This window comes from Arachis hypogaea, chromosome 10, assembly GCF_003086295.3.
Source record: "Arachis hypogaea cultivar Tifrunner chromosome 10, arahy.Tifrunner.gnm2.J5K5, whole genome shotgun sequence".
In the NCBI taxonomy this organism is placed as follows: Eukaryota; Viridiplantae; Streptophyta; class Magnoliopsida; order Fabales; family Fabaceae; genus Arachis; species Arachis hypogaea.
Window position 1 is genome coordinate 73,742,166 of NC_092045.1, and position 17,497 is coordinate 73,759,662.

Consider the following 17,497-nt stretch of genomic DNA (forward strand, 5'->3'; position numbering starts at 1 on the left):
GACCTTGTTCTTATGTATTTTCAACGGTGGAGTTTCTACACACCATAGATTAAGGTGTGGAGCTCTGCTGTACCTCGAGTATTAATGCAATTACTATTGTTCTTCTATTCAATTCCGCTTGTTCTTGTTCTAAGATATCACTTGTTCTTCAACTTGATGAATGTGATGATCCGTGACACTCATCATCATTCTCACCTATGAACGTGTGACTGACAACCACCTCCGTTCTACCTTCGATTGGGTGAATATCTCTTGGATTCCTGATTGCACGATGCATGGTTGATCGCCTGACAACCGAGCCAACCATTCCGTGAGATCAGAGTCTTCGTGGTATAGGCTAGAACTGATGGCGGCATTCAAGAGAATCCGGAAGGTCTAACCTTGTCTGTGGTATTCTGAGTAGGATTCAATGATTGAATGACTGTGACGTGCTTCAAACTCCTAGCAGGCGGGGCGTTAGTGACAGACGCAAAAGAATCACTGGATTCTATTCCGGCCTGACCGAGAACCGACAGATGATTAGCCATGCTGTGACAGAGCATAGGAACATTTTCACTGAGAGGATGGGAGGTAGCCACTGACAACGGTGAAACCCTTGCATAAGCTTGCCATGGAAAAGAGTAAGAAGGATTGGATGAAGACAGTAGGAAAGCAGAGAGACGGAAGGGAAGGCATCTTCATACGCTTATCTGAAGTTCCTACCAATGAATTACATAAGTATCTCTATCTTTATCTTTATATTTTCGCATATCACCATACCCATTTGAGTTTGCCTGACTAAGATTTACAAGGTGACCATAGCTTGCTTCATACCAACAATCTCTGTGGGATCGACCCTTACTCGCGTAAGGTTTATTACTTGGACGACCCAGTACACTTTCTGGTTAGTTGTGCGAAGTTGTGTTTATGCCATGGTAGTGAGCACCAAGTCTTTGGCGCCATTACTAGGGATTATTAGAGTTTTGAAGAGTATTGATCACAATTTCGTGCACCACGTACGCTCACTTTGCCAAATTTCCTCTTGTGCATATGCGCAGTGGGTTTTGCGCACACACACTAGCTGAATCCTTCTTGTGCGTACGCACGCATCCTTGTGCGTACTCACGCATGGCTGTGCTCTTCTCTTTTGTTTTCTTCATGATTTCTCCCTTTTTGCATGCTTTCTTCCACTTCTACCAAACCATTGTTGCCTTTAGGACCTGAAATCACTCAACAAACATATCACGACATCAAATGGAATAAAAGTGGGATTAAATTGCTCAATTTAAGCACAAAAATGCATGTTTTCACATTTAGGTTCAATTTAGGGATCAAACACAAAAGTATGCTATTTTACTGAATAAGTGTGAGTTTATATGATAAAATCCATCCGATTCAAGCTAAAATATATCGTTAAATATGGACTCATCAAGATGCATAGTGCTCTTGAGGAGAACGTAGTGCCAAAGGCGCTCTCCCGGGGTTGCACAGCACCTTTAAGGGAAGTGTAGTGCCAAAGGCGCTCTCCTGGGATGAAGGACGAGCGTTGTTGAGGGAAGCGTAGTGCCAAAGGCATTGGGATCTTTTGTTTAGTTTTTTGGGGTTTAAAGATGCCTATTATTTGTGCTCAAATTTCATGCCCACTATAAATTATTGTATATCGTTGGAAAGCTCTGAATGTTAGCTTTCCAACGCAACTAAAAGCACATCATTTGAATCTTTGTAGCATAAGTTATGCTCATTTGAAGAGGGCAAGGTCATGCTATCAAGGGTCGTAGGCGCTTTTGAGGGCAGCACTGCGCGAATTACGCTGCGTGGTGCTGTTGGAGGCCAAAATTAGTGCTAGCTTCGGAAGCCAAAACTTAATGTAACACCCGATAATATTATATATCGTTGGAAAACTCTAGATGTCTACTTTCCAATGCAATTAAGAGTGCATCATTTGGAACTCTATAGCTCAAGATATACTCCATGGAAGGTGAAGGGGTCCGTTGGCCTTACTACAGGTTGATACTATGCTCATCTTTGCACTTTTGGGGTAAGTTTTTTCCCTCAGATTTAGCGTCCACTATGTATTGTCATACATTCTTGGAAAGCTCTAGATTCCTACTTTCCAATGCCTCTAGAATAACCTCATTTAGAGCTTCGTAACGCAAGTTATGTTCCTTTGAAGAAGACAAGGTCAGGCTGCCAAGGGTAGCAATGCCTAGCGCTATTGGAGGAGCGTTGGCGCCAATGAAACTGCCTAGTGCTTGCAATGCTTGGCATTTGTGGGGCAAGCATAGCGCCAAAGGCGCTCTCCCCTGTTTTTTCTCTTCTCTACTTCACCCTTTAAGCTCCTTTCTTCTTTTATGCTTGTTTTGTGCTTTTACTTCTTTTTCCATTATTTTCTACAAAATAGATCAAATCAAAGAGATGAAAGTAATCTATGTTTTAAGCACAAAAATACTCAATAATTAAGCATGATTAATTAAATTATAACATGAAAAAGCATAGAAAAACCTAACATGATGCGCAGTCATCATAACGTAAAAGAAGAAAGGAAACAATAACTAACTATGAAGTGGGTAGGAAGTTAGAGAAATTTAAGTTTTTAAAATTTAAATTAAGTTTAATTATAAATATGTATCTAAAAAATAAGGATATGTTTTAATAAAAAATAATTAAATAATATTAAGGACTAACCAAAGGCTGATTTTTGTTGTACAAGTAGCATTACCCAAGATAGATAAGCAAGAGAGAGAGTGCAGAACACTGGGAAAGGGAAGAACTCAAACCCTTGCTCGAATTCAATTCACCATAACTTTCAATCTGGAGCTCTGATTGATGAGCCGTTAGTGGTCACGCGTTCATCTCGAAATTCTCTTTGAAACCATTACAACCATGAGGTAAGACTACTGCATTTTAGCTCCCAATTTCTCCACCTTCAGTTTTGAAAATGTTAGGTTTTGAGAATTGAAGAATTGAATGATTTTGATGCTTTAGATGAACTCTGACAATGAAAAATTATCGGGTTTTTGCCCAATTGCTTGTGGGTAATGGTAAGAAACTAATAACCCTTGTGAATCCTTTAATTAAATGAGATTGGGTAGTGAAATTAGTGAATGTGTATGTAATTGGGTGAAATTAGATTGTGTAAATGTGAATTGGAACAATAATGATGATATTAGAGGCAAACTGGGTGATATCGATGACTAGGAAGCGGATTGTGAAGGTTGGGTCTTTGTTCGTTGAGGAATAGAGACTTTGGAAACTTGAGGAACGGAGGTATTTTGTGGTGCTTCGGCATTAGGGAGAAATCGACTAAAGTATAGTTTTGGTTTCTCGTAGATAATATATAATGTTTTGTGAAAACATAGGTTGGATGACCATAGGATAGGTTGAAAATGTGGGAATATGTTAATGCTAGTAACCTTGATGGAAATCTAGAATTATATTGTGAATGAGTTGATGAATGATGATTTTGTTAAGTTGGTTGTAGGAATTGTGTTAATTAATGTTGTTGATGGGAGTTGATGAATGATTATTGATGAATGTGAGTATTGATGATGAAAGATTGAGGATTGGTTGAGTTATGTATATGTGTGTGTGTGTGTGTGTGTGTGTGTGTGTTTGTTTGTTTGTTTTTTTTTTGTTGAATAATGAATGAATTGGGAGCTGGAAATGATTTGAAAAAGGTTTGAAAGGTAGTTTGGTTGGGACCCGAGAATGGTGGCAAAGTATGAATTTTAAAGGAGATGTTGCCGAAATTTTTATAAAAATTGGAGATTTGGTTTGAAATATTATTTAAACAAGTATGGATAAAAGAATTATATTATGTGACTTTGATTTATAAAGAAAAGAAATGTATTATGTTTTGGAACTTTTTTTATTAAGAAAAGTATTATGTTGGAGTTTCAATTTATTAAGAAAAGTATTATGTTTTGAGTTATATTTGGTTAAGAAAAGAACTATACTATTTTGAAATCGATTGATCAAGGAAAGGTTTATGTTTTGAGTTTGATTTCTTTGAGGAGATAATTATGTTTTGAGTGTGAATTATTGATGAATGAAATGGGAGGTGTGATGATGATAATTATTGAATGAACTAAATGATGATGAGGATGAATCTAATGTGGAAATGTTTTTGTGAGGATCGTGGTTATTTACCGCCCACCAGTTTTTAAATGAATATGTTTTGTGGGGATCGTGGTTATTTACCGCCCACGTATGTGCTGTTTACCAATTGAAAACGTCTTTGGGAATCGAGGTGGTTAACCACCCACAGATGGTGGGTGATGACAAGTCGTCATATACCCATTTTTTTAGCTAATTTCACTTGTTTTACTAGCCTTTATGCACTTTCTTGCATCCTAAGTAAGTGATTTGGAATGAAAATGCATAACTTCTTTAAATCAAGCAACTACCATTAAATTGATGCTAACTCATGAGGTTTAAGCTAAATTTAATTGATTTTTAATTGATTTATAAGCCTTGTGAATTTAGTGATACTTTGAGTGGTTGTTTTGGTTTATTGTAGGTGAAGAAAAGAAGAAAAGGGGAAGCGTGGCTTAAGAAAGCGTGGCCCAAGAGAGAAGAAGTGTGGCGCATTAAAGGAGGAAGCAAGCATTGCCCTCCACAAGGACACACTGCCCTCTAGGAGGGCAACATAAGGAAACAAGCCTTGAGAGGCAACACTGCCCTGCCCACGACAAGGGCAGAGCACAAATTGGTGCCATGGATCAAGGAGAGCAAAAACATTGCCCTGCCCTCCTCAAGGGCAATATCGGGCTCATCAAAGGAATTAATTCAAGGGAGAAGCTCACCAATGCTGGCCACAAGGATCGAACACGGCACCATGAGGAAGCAAGGAACTAAGCCTTACTTTGGTGCCAAGAAAATCAAGGAACTAAGCCTTACTTCGGCAGCATCATAGCGCACGCACGGGCAACAATTCTGGCGCACCAAAAATTTCTGCCCTGCCCTCCACAAGGGCAGGGCAGCATCCTGCAAAGCATCAGCGCCCAACTCGCACGCACCAAGAGCCGCATGCACAAATTCCTGCCCTGCCCTCCACAAGGGCAGGGCAGCCTCCTGGGAGCTACTTTCTTCATGGGCTAAAATTGGATTAAAAATCTAATTTAATTCATTTCTTCACCAAATCAAAAGCCCATCCAAATCCCAAGATCCAAGAATAGAAAGTGTATAAATAGGAGATAGTTTGTTGAAATGAGGACCTTTTTCCTTTACTTTTGAACTTTGACCTTTCTTTTGAGCTTTTGAACTTTTACTTTTATTTTTGAACTTTTGAACCTTCTCTTGGAGACTTGATAGCGCGAAATTGTGATCAACACTTTTCAAAACTCAAATAATCCCTAGTAATGGCCCCAAAAACTTGGTGCTCAATACCATGGCATAAACACAACTTCGCACAACTAACCAGCAAGTGTACTGGGTCGTCCAAGTAATAAACCTTACGCGAGTAAGGGTCGATCCCACAGAGATTGTTGGTATGAAGCAAGCTATGGTCACCTTGTAAATCTTAGTCAGGCAAACTCAGATGGGTATGGTGATAAACGCATAAAACATAAAGATAAAGATAGAGATACTTATGTAATTCATTGGTAGGAATTTCAGATAAGCGTATGAAGATGCCTTCCCTTCCGTCTCTCTGCTTTCCTACTGTCTTCATCCAATCCTTCTTCTTCCTTTCCATGGCAAGCTTAAGCAAGGGTTTCACCATTGTCAGTGGCTACCTCCCATCCTCTCAGTGGAAATGTTCAACGCACCCTGTCACGGCACGGCTATCCATCTGTCGGTTCTCGATCAGGCCGGAATAGAATCCAGTGATTCTTTTGCGTCTGTCACTAACGCCCCGCCCTCAGGAGTTTGAAGCACGTCACAGTCATTCAATCATTGAATCCTACTCAGAATACCACAGACAAGGTTAGACCTTCCGGATTCTCTTGAATGCCGCCATCAGTTCTAGCCTATACCACGAAGATTCCGGTTAAAGAATCCAAGAGATATTCACCCAGTCGAAGGTAGAACGGAGGTGGTTGTCAGTCACACGTTCATAGGTGAGAATGATGATGAGTGTCACGGATCATCACATTCATCAAGTTGAAGAACAAGTGATATCTTAGAACAAGAACAAGCGGAATTGAATAGAAGAACAATAGTAATTGCATTAATACTCGAGGTACAGCAGAGCTCCACACCTTAATCTATGGTGTGTAGAAACTCCACCGTTGAAAATACATAGGAACAAGGTCTAGGCATGGCCGAATGGCCAGCCTCCCAATGATCTAAGATAGCATCAAAACAAAGATAACTACCCAGATGTCCCAATACAATAGTAAAAGGTCCTACTTATAGAGAACTAGTAGCCTAGGGTGTACAGAGATGAGTAAATGACATAAAAATCCACTTCCGGGCCCACTTGGTGTGTGCTTGGGCTGAGCAATGAAGCATTTTCGTGTAGAGACTCCTCTTGGAGTTAAACGCCAGCTTTTATGCCAGTTTGGGCGTTTAACTCCCATTTTGGTGCCAGTTCCGGCGTTTAACGCTGGGATTTCTGAGGGTGACCTTGTACGCCGGTTTGGGCCATCAAATCTTGGGCAAAGTATGGACTATCATATATTTCTGGAAAGCCCAGGATGTCTACTTTCCAACGCCGTTGAGAGCGCGCCAATTGGGCTTCTGTAGCTCCAGAAAATCCGCTTCGAGTGCAGGGAGGTCAGAATCCAACAGCATCTGCAGTCCTTTTCAGTCTCTGAATCAGATTTTTGCTCAGGTCCCTCAATTTCAGCCAGAAAATACCTGAAATCATAGAAAAACACACAAACTCATAGTAAAGTCCAGAAAAGTGAATTTTAACTAAAAACTAATAAAAATATACTAAAAACTAACTAGATCATACTAAAAACATACTAAAAACAATGCCAAAAAGCGTACAAATTATCCGCTCATCACAACACCAAACTTAAATTGTTGCTTGTCCTCAAGCAACTGAAAATCAAATAAGATAAAAAGAAGAGAATATGCAATGAATTCCAAAAACATCCATGAAGATCAGTATTAATTAGATGAGCGGGGCTTTTAGCTTTTTGCCTCTGAACAGTTTTGGCATCTCACTCTATCCTTTGAAATTCAGAATGATTGGCTTCTTTAGGAACTTAGAATCCAGATAGTGTTATTGATTCTCCTAGTAAAGTATGATGATTCTTGAACATAGCTACTTATTGAGTCTTGGCCGTGGCCCAAAGCACTCTGTCTTCCAGTATTACCACCGGATACATACATGCCACAGACACATAATTGGGTGAACCTTTTCAGATTGTGACTTAGCTTTGCTAGAGTCCCCAATTAGAGGTGTCCAGGGTTCTTAAGCACACTCTTTTTGCCTTGGATCACAACTTTATTTCTTTTTTTTTTCTTTCTTTTTCTTTCTTTTTCTCCTTTTTTTTCGAATTGTTTTTCTCTTTTTTTTTTTTTGTATTCACTGCTTTTTCTTGCTTCAAGAATCATTTTTATGATTTTTCAGATCCTCAGTAACATGTATCCTTTTTCATCATTCTTTCAAGAGCCAACATTCATGAACCACAAATTCAAAAGACATATGCACTGTTTAAGCATACATTCGGAAAACAAAAGTATTGCCACCACATCAAAATAATTAAACTGTTATAAAATTTAAAATTCATGCAATTCTTCTCTTTTTCAATTAAGAACATTTTTCATTCAAGAAAGGTGATGGATTCATAGGACATTCATAACTTTAAGGCATAGACACTAAGATACTAATGATCACAAGACACAAACATAGGCAAACATAAGCACTAAAATTTTCGAAAAAAAACAGGAAAATAAAGAACAAGGAAATTAAGGAACGGGTCCACCTTAGTGATGGCGGCTCTTTCTTCCTCTTGAAGATCCTATGGAGTGCTTGAGCTCCTCAATGTCTCTTCCTTGTCTTTGTTGCTCCTCTCTCATGATTCTTTGATCTTCTCTAATTTCATGGAGGATGATGGAGTGTTCTTGATGCTCCACCCTTAGTTGTCCCATATTGGAACTCAATTCTCCTAGGGAGGTGTTTAGTTGCTCCCAATAGTTTTGTGGAGGAAAGTGCATCCCTTGAGGTATCTCAGGGATCTCATGATGAGTGGGGTCTCTTGTGTGCCCCATCCTCTTCTTAGTGATGGGCTTGTCCTCATCAATAGGGGTGTCTCCCTCTATGTCAACTCCAACTGAACAACAGAGGTGACAAATGAGATGAGGGAAGGCTAACCTTGCCAAGGTAGAGGACTTGTCCGCCACCTTATAAAGCTCTTGAGCTATAACCTCATGAACCTCTATTTCTTCTCCAATCATGATGCTATGAATCATGATAGCCCGGTCTATGGTAACTTCGGACCGGTTGCTAGTGGGGATGATTGAGCGTTGGATAAACTCCAACCATCCTCTAGCCACGGGTTTGAGGTCATGCCTTCTTAATTGAACCGGTTTCCCTCTTGAATCTCTCTTCCATTGGGCGCCCTCTTCACATATGACTGTGAGGACTTGGTACAACCTTTGATCAAAGTTGACCCTTCTAGTGTAAGGGTGTTCATCTCCTTGCTTCATGGGCAAATTGAATGCCAACCTTACACTTTCCGGACTAAAATCCAAGTATTTCCCCCGAACCATAGTAAGATAATTCTTTGGATTCGGGTTCACACTTTGATCATGGTTCTTGGTGATCCATACATTGGCATAGAACTCTTGAACCATCAAGATTCCGACTTGTTGAATGGGGTTGGTAAGAACTTCCCAACCTCTTCTTCGGATCTCATGTCGGATCTCCGGATATTCACTCTTTTTGAGTGAAAAAGGGACCTCGGGGATCACCTTCTTCAAGGCCACAACTTCATAGAGGTGGTCTTGATGCACCCTTGAGATGAATCTCTCCATCTCCCATGACTCGGAGGTGGAAGCTTTTGCCTTCCCTTTCTTCTTTCTAGAGGTTTCTCCGGCCTTGGATGCCATAAATGGTTATGAAAAAACAGAAAGCAATGCTTTTACCACACCAAACTTAAAAGGTTTGCTCGTCCTCGAGCAAAAGAAGAAAGAAGAGAGTAGAAGAAGAAGAAATGAGGGGAAAGGGAATGGCTTTTGTTTTCGGCCAAGAAGGGAAGAAGTGGTGTGTATGTTGTGTGAAAATGAAGGAGTGAAGGAGGGTATATATAGGAGAGGGGGAAAGGAGGGTTCGGTCATGTATGGGTGGGTTTGGGTGGGAAAGTGGTTTGAATTTGAATAGTGGGGTAGGTGGGGTTTTATGAAGGATGGATGTGAGTGGTGAATAAAAAGATGGGATTTGATAGGTGAAGGGTTTTTGGGGAAGAGGTGTTGAGGTGATTGGTGAATGGGTGAAGAAGAAGAGAGAGAGTGGTGGGGTAGGTGGGGATCCTGTGGGGTCCACAGATCCTGAGGTGTCAAGGAAAAGTCATCCCTGCACCAAATGGCTAGCAAAATATCGTTTTGTGCCAATTCTGGCGTTAAACGCCGGGCTGGTGCCCATTTCTGGCGTTTAACGCCAGCTCCTTGCCCTTTTCTGGCGTTTAACGCCAGTCTAGTGCCCCTTTCTGGCGTTAAACGCCCAGAATGGTGCCAGACTGGGCGTTAAACGCCCAACAGCTAGCCTCACTGGCGTTTAAACGCCAGTGGGTTCTTCCTCCAGGGTGTGCTGTTTTTCCTTCTGTTTTTCATTCTGTTTTTGCTTTTTTCATTGATTTTGTGACTTCTTATGATCATCAACCTACAAAAAAATATAAAATAACAAAAGAAAATAGTTAATTATAAAACATTAGGTTGCCTCCCAACAAGCGCTTCTTTAATGTCATTAGCTTGACAGAGGACTCTCATGGAGCCTCAGAAATGCTCAGAGCTATGTTGGGACCTCCCAACACCAAACTTAGAGTTTGAATGTGGGGGTTCAACACCAAACTTAGAGTTTGGTTGTGGCCTCCCAACACCAAACTTAGAGTTTGACTGTGGGGGCTCTGTTTGGCTCTGTTTTGAGAGAAGCTCTTCATGCTTCCTCTCCATGATGACAGAGGGATATCCTTGAGCCTTAAACATCAAGGATTCTTCACTCACGTGAATGATCAACTCTCCTCTATCAACATCAATCACAGCCCTTGCTGTGGCTAGGAAGGGTCTGCCAAGGATGATGGATTCATCCATGCACTTCCCAGTCTCTAGGACTATGAAATCAGTAGGGATGTAATGATCTTCAACTTTAACCAGAACATCCTCTACAAGTCCATGGGCTTGTTTTCTTGAATTGTCTGCCATCTCTAGTGAGATTTTTGCAGCTTGCACCTCAGAGATCCCTAACTTCTCCATTACAGAGAGAGGCATGAGGTTTACACTTGACCCTAAGTCACACAAGGCCTTCTTGAAGGTCATGGTGCCTATGGTACAAGGTATTGAAAACTTCCCAGGATCCTGTCTCTTTTGAGGCAGTTTCTGCTTAGACAAGTCATCCAGTTCTTTGGTGAGCAAAGGGGGTTCATCCTCCCAAGTCTCATTTCCAAATAGCTTGTCATTTAGCTTCATGATTGCTCCAAGGTATTTAGCAACTTGCTCTTCAGTGACATACTCATCCTCTTCAGAGGAAGAATACTCATCAGAGCTCATGAATGGCAGAAGTAAGTCCAATGGAATCTCTATGGTCCCATTTTGAACCTCAGATTCCCATGGTTCCTCATTGGGGAACTCATTGGAGGCCAGTGGACGTCCATTGAGGTGTTCCTCAGTGGCGTTCACTGCCTCTTCTCCCTCCCAAAATTCGGCCATGTTGATGGCCTTGCACTCTCCTTTTGGATTTTCTTCTGTATTGCTTGGGAGAGTACTAGGAGGGAGTTCAGTAATTTTCTTGCTCAGCTGACCCACTTGTGCCTCCAAAATTCTAATGGAGGATCTTGTTTCAGTCATGAAACTTTGAGTGGTTTTGATCAGATCAGAGACCATGGTTGCTAAGTCAGAGTTATTCTGCTTAGAACTCTCTGTCTATTGCTGAGAAGATGATGGAAAAGGCTTGCTATTGCTAAACCTGTTTCTTCCACCATTATTATTGTTGAAACCTTGTTGGGGTCTCTGTTGATCCTTCCATGAAAAATTTGGATGATTTCTCCATGAAGGATTATAGGTGTTTCCATAGGATTCTCCCATGTAATTCACCTCTTCCATTGAAGGGTTCTCAGGATCATAAGCTTCTTCCTCAGATGAAGCCTCCTTAGTACTGCTTGGTGCATTTTGCATTCCAGACAGACTTTGAGAAATCATATTGACTTGTTGGGTCAATATTTTGTTCTGAGCCAATATGGCATTTAGAGTGTCAATCTCAAGAACTCCTTTCTTCTTACTAGTCCCATTGTTCACAGGATTTCTTTCAGAAGTGTACATGAATTGGTTATTTGCAACCATTTCAATCAGTTCTTGAGCTTCAGTAGGCGTCTTTTTCAGATGAAGAGATCCTCCTGCAGAGCTATCCAAAGACATCTTGGATAGTTCAGAGAGACCATCATAGAAAATACCTATGATGCTCCATTCAGAAAGCATATCAGAAGGACACTTTCTGATTAATTGTTTGTATCTTTCCCAAGCTTCATAGAGGGATTCTCCTTCCTTCTGTCTGAAGGTTTGGACTTCCACTCTAAGCTTACTCAATTTTTGAGGTGGAAAGAACTTTGCCAAGAAGGCATTGACTAGCTTTTCCCAAGAGTCCAGGCTTTCTTTAGGTTGAGAGTCCAACCATGTCCTAGCTCTGTCTCTTACAGCAAAAGGGAATAGCATAAGTCTGTAGACCTCAGGGTCAACCCCATTAGTCTTGACTGTGTCACAGATTTACAAGAATTCAGCTAAAAACTGATGAGGATCTTCCAATGGAAGTCCATGGAACTTGCAATTCTGTTGCATTAGAGAAACTAATTGAGGCTTAAGCTCAAAGTTGTTTGCTCCAATGGCAGGGATAGAGATGCTTCTCCCATAGAAATCGGGAGTAGGTGCAGTGAAGTCACCCAGCACCTTCCTTGCATTGTTGGCATTGTTGTTGTTTTCGGCTGCCATAGGTTCTTCTTCTTTGAAGATTTCGGTTAGGTCCTCTACAGAGAGTTGTGCTTTGGCTTCTCTTAGCTTTCTCTTCAAGGTCCTTTCAGGTTCAAGATCAGCCTCAACAAGAATGCCTTTGTCGTTGCTCCTGCTCATATGAGAGAGAAGAGAACAAGAAAATATGGAATCCTCTATGTCACAGTATAGAGATTCCTTGAGGTGTCAGAGGAAAAGAAAAATGGAAGGCAGAAGTGGAAAATTCGAACTTATCAAAGAAGATAGAGTTCGAATTTTGCATTAAGGAATAGTGTTAGTCCATAAATAGAAGGATGTGAGAAGAAGGGAAGTAATTTTCGAAAATTAAGTAAAAGATTTTGAAAACATTTTTGAAAAACACTAATTGATTTTCGAAAATGAAAGTGGAAAAGAAATCAAGTGTTTTTTGAAAAAGATTTTGAAATTAGAAATAAAAAAGATTTGATTGAAAACTATTTTGAAAAAGATGTGGTTAAGAAGATATGATTAGTTTTAAAAAGATGTGATTGAGAAGATATGATTTGAAAAAAACATTTTAAAAAGATTTGATTTTGAAAATTAAAAACTTGGCTAACAAGAAAAGATATGATTCAAACATTAAACCTTTCTCAACAGAAAAGGCAACATACTTGAAATGTTGAATCAAATCATTAATTGATAGCGAGTATCTTTGAAAAAGGAAAGAAATTGATTTTGAAAACACATGATTGAAAATATATGATTTGAAAAAGATTTGATTTTGAAAAAAATTGAAAACTTGAAAAAAAAATTGCATTGAAAAACAGAATCTTCCCTCTTGTGCCATCCTGGCGTTAAACGCCCAGAATGGTGCACATTCTGGCGTTTAACGCCCAAAACTATACCTTTTTGGGCGTTAAACGCCCAACCAGGTACCCTGGCTGGCGTTTAAACGCCGGTCTGTCCTTCTTCACTGGGCGTTTTGAACGCCCAGCTTTTTCTGTACAATTCCTCTGCAGCATGTTCTGAATCTTCAATTCTCTGTGTTATTGACTTGAGAAGACACAAATTAAAAAATATTTTTGGATTTTTAATAATAAGGAAAAATCAAAATACAACTAAAATCAAATAACAATGCATGCAAGACACCAAATTTAGCAGTTTGTATACTACTAACACTAATGATAATGCATATGAGACACATAAACACTCAAGTAAAGAGAATTCAAAGATTAGAGTAAGAAATCATCAAGAATTATTTGAAGATCCTTAAGACACATGAATGAATGCATGCAATTGACACCAAACTTAAAATGAAGCACTAGACTCAAACAAGCAATTTTTTTGGGATTTTATGATTTTGTAAATTTTTTTTGTGTTTTTCGAAAATTAAGTGGAAAAAAGTATCAAAATTCTCAATGAGAATTCCAGGAATCAGTGCAATGCTAGTCTAAGACTCCGGTCCAGGAATTAGACATGGCTTCACAGCCAGCGAAGCTTTCAAAGAAAGCTTCGGTCCAAAACACTAGACATGGCCAATGGCCAGCCAAGCCTTAGCAGATCACTGCTCCAAAAGCAAGATTGATAGAAATCAACAAGCTCTTGTGATGGTAAGTTGAAATCTCGGTCCAATGAAATTAGACATGGCTTCACAGCCAGCCAGATTTCAACAAATCATCATGAAACTCTAGAATTCATCTTCAAGAATTTCGAAAAAAAAAATACCTAATCTAAGCAACAAGATGAACCGTCAGTTGTCCAAACTCAACAATCCCCGGCAACGGCGCCAAAAACTTGATAGCGCGAAATTGTGATCAACACTTTTCAAAACTCAAATAATCCCTAGTAATGGCCCCAAAAACTTGGTGCTCAATACCATGGCATAAACACAACTTCGCACAACTAACCAGCAAGTGTACTGGGTCGTCCAAGTAATAAACCTTACGCGAGTAAGGGTCGATCCCACAGAGATTGTTGGTATGAAGCAAGCTATGGTCACCTTGTAAATCTTAGTCAGGCAAACTCAGATGGGTATGGTGATAAACGCATAAAACATAAAGATAAAGATAGAGATACTTATGTAATTCATTGGTAGGAATTTCAGATAAGCGTATGAAGATGCCTTCCCTTCCGTCTCTCTGCTTTCCTACTGTCTTCATCCAATCCTTCTTCTTCCTTTCCATGGCAAGCTTAAGCAAGGGTTTCACCGTTGTCAGTGGCTACCTCCCATCCTCTCAGTGGAAATGTTCAACGCACCCTGTCACGGCACGGCTATCCATCTGTCGGTTCTCGATCAGGCCGGAATAGAATCCAGTGATTCTTTTGCGTCTGTCACTAACGCCCCGCCCTCAGGAGTTTGAAGCACGTCACAGTCATTCAATCATTGAATCCTACTCAGAATACCACAGACAAGGTTAGACCTTCCGGATTCTCTTGAATGCCGCCATCAGTTCTAGCGTATACCACGAAGATTCCGGTTAAAGAATCCAAGAGATATTCACCCAGTCGAAGGTAGAACGGAGGTGGTTGTCAGTCACACGTTCATAGGTGAGAATGATGATGAGTGTCACGGATCATCACATTCATCAAGTTGAAGAACAAGTGATATCTTAGAACAAGAACAAGCGGAATTGAATAGAAGAACAATAGTAATTGCATTAATACTCGAGGTACAGCAGAGCTCCACACCTTAATCTATGGTGTGTAGAAACTCCACCGTTGAAAATACATAAGAACAAGGTCTAGGCATGGCCGAATGGCCAGCCTCCCAATGATCTAAGATAGCATCAAAACAAAGATAACTACCCAGATGTCCCAATACAATAGTAAAAGGTCCTACTTATAGAGAACTAGTAGCCTAGGGTGTACAGAGATGAGTAAATGACATAAAAATCCACTTCCGGGCCCACTTGGTGTGTGCTTGGGCTGAGCAATGAAGCATTTTCGTGTAGAGACTCCTCTTGGAGTTAAACGCCAGCTTTTATGCCAGTTTGGGCGTTTAACTCCCATTTTGGTGCCAGTTCCGGCGTTTAACGCTGAGATTTCTGAGGGTGACTTTGTACGCCGGTTTGGGCCATCAAATCTTGGGCAAAGTATGGACTATCATATATTTCTGGAAAGCCCAGGATGTCTACTTTCCAACGCCGTTGTGAGCGCGCCAATTGGGCTTCTGTAGCTCCAGAAAATTCGCTTCGAGTGCAGGGAGGTCAGAATCCAACAGCATCTGCAGTCCTTTTCAGTCTCTGAATCAGATTTTTGCTCAGGTCCCTCAATTTCAGCCAGAAAATACCTGAAATCATAGAAAAACACACAAACTCATAGTAAAGTCCAGAAAAGTGAATTTTAACTAAAAACTAATAAAAATATACTAAAAACTAACTAGATCATACTAAAAACATACTAAAAACAATGCCAAAAAGCGTACAAATTATCCGCTCATCAAGACTTCACTGAGATTTCAGAGAATTGGGGAGGAGAGTTGATCTCTCTTCTTCCTCGTTCTTGCTTGAGCATTTTTACTTTTCTTGTTTGAGTCTTGGGTGTGAAGAATTGAGGAATTTCTGTCTCAATCTCCATTCAAGATCTCTTGGGTTTTCCCTACTGCATAATTGAGCTAAATTTCATTTTCTTACTGCTGCCGAGCTAAATTTCTTTTACTTACTGCTACAATCTTTAATTTCTTGTTAATTGCTTTGTGAATTTGGGTCTGGGAAGGCAATTGAGATCTAGACTTTGCTATCTAGTCTCTGGAGTCCTGAGATCCACTTTTCCTTTTGGTTCTTCTGTGAACCCCTGCTGCAATTTAATTTCATTTCCTGTTTGAATTCTAGTTACTTCCAATTCATCTTCTGCTTTATTAATTGTTGTAGTTTAATTTCCCTTGTTGAAATTCTGAATTCCCAATCCTCAACTCCCCTTTCCATTCAAGCAATTTACATTTCTTGCATTTTAAGTTACTGCAATTTACATTTCTTGCACTTTAAGTTTCAGTCATTTAATTTCTTGTTCTTTAAGATTCAGCACCTTTACTTTCCGTTCTCTTTAATTTCTGCAATTCATTTTACATTTCCTGTTATTTACTTACTGTTGGATACAAAATCACTCAACCAATATTTGATTCGCTTGACTAAATCAACCACTAAACTAAAATTGCTCAATCCTTCAATCCCTGTGGGATCGACCTCACTCCCGTGAGTTTTATTACTTGATGCGACCCGGTACACTTGCCGGTGAGTTTTGTGTTGGATCGTTTTTCACACATCATGTTTTTGGCGCCGTTGCCGGGGATTGAATTAGATTGACAATGATTAAGTGAAGTGGAGATCTAGATCAAGCACTTTTTCTTTTTCTGTTTCTTTAACTTTTGACTAACACACTAACTGTTTGAATTTTTGCTTAAACTAACTAAAACTTCATTCTAGCAATAGATTGAAGTTTCACTGATTTTCTGGATTTGTGTTTCTTATTGTGTGTTTGTATGTCAGGTACAGGAAGATCTTCCCCTATCCTCTCGGAAATTGACCAAAGAACTCTTCGAAGATTAAGAAGAGCTGAAAGAGGGAAGAACATTATTGGAGAGGAAGAATCTGAGGAGGAATTCCAAGAAATGGAAGGAGATCCATCAAATCTCAATCAACCAGGAGGAGGGGCCAACAATAACCCACAACAAAGAAGAGTACTGGCTTCTTATACATTTGCAAATGCTAAACACTGTGGGAGTAGCATTCTTACTCCCAATGTCAATGCAAACAACTTTGAACTAAAGCCACAACTTATCACTTTGGTTCAAAACAACTGCTCTTTTGGAGGAGGGCCATTGGAGGACCCAAATCAACACTTATCTACTTTCTTGAGGATTTGTGACACTGTCAAAACCAATGGTGTGCCTCCTGACAGCTACAAGTTACTGCTCTTTCCATTCTCTCTTAGGGACAAGGCTACTCAATGGCTAGAAACATTTCCAAAGGAGAGCATCAACACTTGGGATGACTTGGTGAGCAAGTTTCTTGCCAAATTTTATCCCCCTTAAGGGATCCTAAGATTGAAGACTGAGGTGCAGACATTCACTCAAATGGAGGCTGAAAATCTATATGAAGCATGGAAAAGATATAAGGCACTGTTGAGGAAATGTCCACCAGAGATGTTCACTGAGTGGGACAAGCTGCAGAACTTCTATGAGGGACTTACTCTAAAGGCTCAAGAAGCACTTGATCATTCAGCCGGAGGCTCATTACAACTCATGAAAACTACAGAGGAAGCTCAAAATCTCATTGATATGGTGGCTAACAACCAACATTTCTTTGCTCACCAAAGGCAATGCCAACCATCACAAAGGAGAGGAGTAATGGAGTTGGAAGGAGTGGATTCAATCTTAGCTCAAAACAAAATGATGCAGCGGCAGATTCAACAACAATTTGAGCAAATGGCCAAAAGAATTGATGGCCTGCAAGTT

General features: G+C 40.1%; 1 non-coding gene across 1 annotated transcript; it reads left to right on the forward strand.

The window, feature by feature from the left end:
- The first annotated feature begins 11,556 nt into the window (after positions 1 to 11,556).
- Positions 11,557 to 11,664, forward strand: LOC112719269 (small nucleolar RNA R71). The gene has a single exon (XR_003161577.1). It is a non-coding gene; the product is annotated as a small nucleolar RNA R71 (small nucleolar RNA).
- The last annotated feature ends 5,833 nt before the right edge of the window (positions 11,665 to 17,497 follow it).